Source organism: Diaphorina citri, unplaced genomic scaffold (genome assembly GCF_000475195.1).
Source record: "Diaphorina citri unplaced genomic scaffold, Diaci psyllid genome assembly version 1.1 scaffold2342, whole genome shotgun sequence".
Classification (NCBI taxonomy): domain Eukaryota; kingdom Metazoa; phylum Arthropoda; class Insecta; order Hemiptera; family Psyllidae; genus Diaphorina; species Diaphorina citri.
This window is the reverse complement of record NW_007379766.1, coordinates 42477-48936: the sequence shown is the minus strand read 5'-3', so window position 1 is coordinate 48936 and position 6460 is coordinate 42477. Positions and strand designations below refer to the sequence as shown.

At 37.1% G+C, this 6460-nt stretch overlaps 3 long non-coding RNA genes across 3 annotated transcripts in view; 1 reads left to right on the top strand and 2 right to left on the bottom strand.

Moving 5' to 3' along the window:
- The first annotated feature begins 296 nt into the window (after positions 1-296).
- Positions 297-910, top strand: LOC103518748. The gene is made up of 2 exons (XR_541867.2): positions 297-341; positions 542-910. It is a non-coding gene; the product is annotated as an uncharacterized LOC103518748 (long non-coding RNA).
- Positions 911-1161: 251 nt separating this feature from the next.
- Positions 1162-6460, bottom strand: part of LOC113471355 — a 12471-nt gene continuing 7172 nt past the window's right edge. The window contains exon 2 of the long non-coding RNA XR_003394086.1: positions 1162-2184. This is a non-coding gene — a long non-coding RNA (uncharacterized LOC113471355). The remainder of the gene's footprint in view (positions 2185-6460) is intronic.
- Positions 2739-3651, bottom strand: LOC113471359. Its single transcript, XR_003394090.1, has 2 exons — positions 3320-3651; positions 2739-3151 (listed from the first exon to the last, which is right to left on the bottom strand). It is a non-coding gene; the product is annotated as an uncharacterized LOC113471359 (long non-coding RNA).

Sequence of the window (6460 nt, the reverse complement as noted above, 5' to 3'; positions counted from 1 at the left end):
GATTACCTTTAGTTCAAAATGGAATAACAAGTTTGGAGCTTTATCTAGACCTAGACAAACGAAACCCTCGAACTCCACTGGCTCAGACAATCAAACAATGACAAGACGTCAGGAGCAGTTCGAAACTCTGTTGCGCTCATCACAAAAGGTAAGTCACCTCAGAGGAGAGTCTCGGATTAAATTTAGGCACTTATAGCACGAGATTACCTTTAGTTCAAAATGGAATAACAAGTTTGGAGCTTTATCTAGACGTAGACAAACGAAACCCTCGAACTCCACTGGCTCAGACAATCAAACGACGTCAGGAGCAGTTCGAAACTCTGTTGCGCTCATCACAAAAGGTAAGTCACCTCAGAGGAGAGTCTCGGATTAAATTTAGGCACTTTTAGCACGAGATTACCTTTAGTTCAAAATGGAATAACAAGTTTGGAGCTTTATCTAGACCTAGACAAACGAAACCCTCGAACTCCACTGGCTTCAAACAATGACAAAAAGTCCTCGAATCAAAAAACTAATTCCTCTTTTCCCCGTCCGATTTCAGCAACAACAGAAACGTTTCGACCAGAACCTGCGCAAAAACCATCTCTCCCGTTCCAACAAGGCAATCCACGAGCTTAGCGCTCGTAACAAGCGCCAACGACGCAACGACCACTCCAACAAACCTTCGGGCGCCAACAACAACCGCAAATCTCAGTAAACAACACCAGAAAACCCGAAACCCCCGGTCCTTCATACAGCGTGAATCTATCGTTAGGGAGGAGAAAAAGAGATGTAGCTGTAGTTTTCTTCTCTCGACTGAAACACCCTGTATGCGGAAATCTGAATCATGATCCACGGACAAACTTTCGTGATACTCTTCATCACGATTGTTTCTTTTTATTTTATTTCTCTGTAGCTTGCACTTGAAAAAAAAAATAAACAAAAAAATACAAACAAAACATAAAAAAAAAATACATAAAAAGAAAAAAATATACAAAATAAAATTAAAAAAATCCCGAGTGACTTACCGATTGTTCCCAATGTTGCCAGATTATCTCATTTGGGGACACAATGGGGGCAACGTTGTAAGCGCACTCGTAAAAAATACAATTTTATTTTTAATTTAAACATAGACTTTAAGCTTGAATTTTTATCTTTTTATTTGTAATTTTTTTCGAGTAATTTTTTTTTTTTGTTCGTGTGTAGTTCAAAAGCTTAGAAAAAAGAAAATACATATTATTATTACTTGTAGACAAGCCAAAATTGGGTTTTCAATAGGACAAAATTCAAACTTCAGTAAGTCCTCTAAACCTGTTTGTACCTATCAGATGAAAGGGGGGAAATCCTCAATTTTTCTGGGGCAACTGAGATTTGCAAAAAGCAAGCCGGAATGGCAGAACATGACAATTGTGTAACGTAACTATTTTCACGCTAGTCGCAAGATTAAAACCTACGCTTTCAACAAGCTTCAATTTAGTCGGTGAATGCATTGACTGATTTCCATGATACACTTTACAAGCAATAAACTGACATTCTAATCTTCCTAAAGTGTAAAACAGATTCTATTGTTTACCTGTAAACCGAGGAAAATTTTATAACCAGTAAAACGAGACTTGCAGAAGGGGGGAAAACCAAATTGAAACATCTACGAAATGGGAGACATGTGAATCTGACCTTAACAATTAAACGCCTAACCAGACAATAAAGACTTTCAATTATTAGAATCGTCATGTACTTGCGTCAATGCAGCCAGGTCTACAATCCTGGCTGTTGAAATTTGCCTACAAGGGAGCTTTGCTCCAGACAGCTATGTGACGTCATCGCGTACGGGAGCGTATGCCGTGACGTTACTTTTGATTTGGGTGCAAGTACATGACTAGTTCCTCACCCTCCAAACTTCAATGCTTATAAAAAATCTATTCTAAGATAAATTCTAATCCATTTTATAAATGGCCATTCTTTTTACTAAACTTTTTTTAGTACTTCCTGTTTGACTTTAAAGTAAATTTTAGTTCAGATAAAGGCAATACCTACATTTTAGTCATTAGCCAGTAATGCAACAATCGATATCATTTTTTTTATGTAAGAATATATTTTATTTTTAATCTTATAAAAATTTTCAGTTAACAGTAATTAAACGTTCATTTGTTTTAAAATTACACCAAAAATACTTTAACTTGGTAAAATATTTTCATTAGTTTTTACCTTTAATAATAACATACGGTAGGTTTAGATGAATGACAGTGATGAACTGCGAGTAAAAGTCAGCGTGATGGTATGGAATCATAATAGTAAATTGTACGATTGATTATGTTTATAATTTAGATCACATTCAATGTAGATAAGCGGAAAAACAGAGTGACGTTATGGGATATGGGAATATATAAGGACTACAAACATCGGTCGAAGCAATGAAAAAAGTCAAAAGATTAAATATACACTCGTGGTCATACGTGATTTAATGAACAGTTAATGATATTAAAGTGAAACTGTGGCTTAGCATAGCGATAACGGTAACTAGTATAGTACTGAGTACAATATACACAAAAAGCATTATATATTTTATTTTATTTATTATTTATTTTTTTTTTCATGTTCTTTTTAATCATGTTTATTTTTCCTGCCAAATTCTAATTGGGAGGTACACGGTGTACACCTTTGTTTGATTCTCCAAATTTTATATTGACGAAAAGAATTTATATTTCTATTAATTTGTAATTTATTTTAATTTTTATATTTTTTTTTTTTGATGCAGCCTGTTTTTTTATTTGTCAGAAAAAAGATTCATCTATTTATTAATGTTCTACGTTTTTATTCTGTATAACTTTATATAGTTTGCCTTCTTATTTTGTTGTTTCGTTTTTTGTGCCCATGATGTTTGTGAATTTTGAATAAATTTCATAAGTTGAATACATATGTAGGTAGGTAATCAAATGATGATTAAAAATACAACATATTATGATTGATACACACGCAGACAAACGAGTTCATCACTTCATTTTCATCTAAACTCTCCAATTTACATCTATTCTAGCTTTCAGACATGGGACAAACTTTTTTAAGAGGTTTTGAAAAAAAGAGGTTTGAACTTTAACTACTAGGGTCTTATCGTCCCGAAAACAAAGAGAGAAAAAGACAGGATGGGAGAAAGCCAGCCGTTCTGAGAACGAACCTTATATGTCTAGGAATTCGCCAACGGGCGGAAATCGAACCCGCGACCTAGCGCTTACAAGGCAGACGCGCTACCCTCCAAGGTAACTAGGCTGGCTGGACAGACCTTTACTTCCGTTATCCCGTTTGGGACGGTTTTGGTAATTCCAAACCTAAACAAGGCGTGAACCTTATATGTCTAGGAATTCGCCAACGGGCGGAAATCGAACCCGCGACCTAGCGCTTACAAGGCAGACGCACTACCCTCCAAGGTATCTAGGCTGGCTGGACAGACCTTTACTTCCGTTATCCCGTTTGGGACGGTTTTGGTGATTCCAAACGTAAACAAGGCGTCCTCACTTTTCAAACAAAAGGGCAAAGCTGTCAATCCCAAGTCAAAAATGAAAGGTAAAACAATCATTTATTCATTTCTGTAGGTAGGAATAGGTACCAAAAGTTAACATGGAGGGTGGTCATTAAATTCTCAAAATAATCGAGCCTTCAGGGTCCATGTTGGGGACTTTTATGAGCAGGTTTACTGACAAAAAATAGTGATAGTGACTGCCACTAGTTCAACTTTTTTATAAGAGGTTTTGAAAAAAAGAGGTTTGAACTTTAACTACTAGGGTCTTATCGTCCCGAAAACAAAGAGAGAAAAAGACGGGATGGGAGAAAGCCAGCCGTTCTGAGAACGAACCTTATATGTCTAGGAATTCGCCAACGGGCGGAAATCGAACCCGCGACCTAGCGCTTACAAGGCAGACGCACTACCCTCCAAGGTAACTAGGCTGGCTGGACAGACCTTTACTTCCGTTATCCCGTTTGGGACGGTTTTGGTGATTCCAAACCTAAACAAGGCGTCCTGATTTGGGGCATTATAAACTTTGCACATTGGAGGAGATTCTTTTGAAATAAAAAATAATTTAAAAAAAACTTTCTTACCTTTTTTTCCTTCTTCTTCTTTCCTTTTTTGGTTCATTTTACCTTTTACTATCCAATGATGGTAGATTCTTTGATTTACTCTTGGCTTACACAAGACTTGAGCTCCACTGTCTCTCTGATTGGTTCAGGAGATGGTTCTGAATTGGGCATCACTTTTTAAAACAATGATAGGTAGACGTAAGATTCACTTATGAATAGTATGGGATTAGGTGTCCACTATTCTAGGCTCCAACATTAACCTTTGATGTTTTATTGAGAAGATGCATCAGGCATTTTGGTTCCAAATTTTGTGAGACCCAATTCTCACTAATCTGTGTAGGTAGTGTGATGCAGCCTGTTCAACAAAGGATTTACCCTCTATTGGGCAGCAAGCTACCCATCTAGGTACTCGATACAGCCTGAGTGAGACCAGGAAAAAACAGTAACACACACAAGCCCAGATGGCCACTCATCCAGATGCTAACCACACACAACATTGCTTAACTTCACTGATCCATTGGGAATTGATGTGTTCAACATACTATCACCCCTGGCTAAAAATTGTAAGTAACTTTTATTACTAAGTAATTTTTAAATAAGTAATTTTACTAGCCAATCATATATTTTAGAGTCTTGTTTTACATCAGTATCAAGAACAGCCACCCTAGTTAGCTTAGCTTGGAGGGTACCTAGAGCACACCTGCCTTGTAAGTGCTAAGGTTGTCTCTTCCTGATCCCTGATGTGCCACGTCCATTTTAGTTTAAGACTATTGCACTGACTGTAAGTGCTAATTCATGAGTGTGATTGATTCCCACTCGGGGCTAACTTTATCCTAAACAGGTAAGGTTGTTTTACATCAGTATCAAGAACAGCCACCCTAGTTAGCTTAGCTTGGAGGGTACCTAGAGCACACCTGCCTTGTAAGTGCTAAGGTCGTCTCTTCCTGATCCCTGATGTGCCGCGTCCATTTTAGTTTAGGACTATTGCACTGACTGTAAGTGCTAATTCATGAGTGTGATTGATTCCCACCATCCCACTTGGGGCTAATTTTATCCTAAACAGGTAAGGTTTGTTCTTGGCTTTCTCACATCTTGTCTTCCTTCTCTCTTTGCTTTTGGGATTGGTACAATAAGTCCAGCCACTAACTATCAAGTAGACCTGACAGGAATGCCTGATGAACAGGTCCCCCTGTCAGGCGGACCTACATCAGCTGTTATGGTTCCCTCTATAAAAAAAAAGTTTATTAGGAGCCCATGATTTATGATTATAATAGACAACAACCCAGTAATTCAGTGATCTGAATAACTTTACAACTTGGTTAAAAAAAAAGTCTTCAGGGGCCCAATGTGGCTTAAAATTTAAACAGCCAATTTCCTTTATTTCAGCCTACAACTTGCATCATTTGCATTACCTACTTCAAGACAGAGGTACCTGAATGCTCAGTAAACAGATGATTTGTGTTAAGGCTCTTGTTGCCATCATGCCATCGAGAAGGTCCCAGGTTCGATTACCAAGGTAAAAAAAAAAACTGCTCTCAACTTTTCATTGTAAAAAAAAAATAAATAAATAAATAAATAAATGAATAAAAACTATTTCACAACAGTACACACTACAAACAGGTAAGGATGGATGGGGAGGGGACACACAAATTTATGTTGTCATGTCAGAGTGAAAGGGCTGGAACACATGCCAAATAAAAAATAAATTGGATACAAAAATTGTCCCTCTCAGTTCCCCAGTGTCAAAGTACAGATGGAAGGGCACACTTGAATGTCAAGGCCAAGAAATTTTACTTTTCTCTTAAGTCTAGAAAATTCTTTATTTATATCCAACAAATTAGCCAATTTGATTACCAACGTCCAGTAAGTGGACGTGGTACTAAAAGAAGAGTTCGCTTTACCATGGAAAAAAGTGCAATAGCTTTTAAAACTAGCATGGATGGCATCAGCCTGGTTAGTAGACAGTATACTTGATTTTGCATGTCCTCTCATTAGGTTCAAAGTTAATCCTAGGTAATTCATACTGATTTGGTTAAAAAGGGCCTTGTAAACTTTGCACATTGGCAACTTTCATAAGACAACTAATTTATAAATTATAATTGAAAAATTCTACATATGAGTATTCAAGTGCAAATAATAGGACCAAACATTTGTATTGTGTCAACAGGGCATTCTCAGCCAGAAAGCTAGAGCCCTGAGGGTTGAGCTTGACAACCTGCTGTGCAGAGCTATGGAGGAGTTAATTTTCAAAAAAAAAAAAAAACTTTCTTACCTTTTTCTTCCTTCTTCTTTTTTCCTTTTTTGGTTCTTTTTACCTTTTACTATCCAATGATGGTAGATTTACTCTGGGCTTAGAATGACAATACTTGAGCTCCACTGTCTCTCTGATTGGTTTTGGCTTCAGAAGATA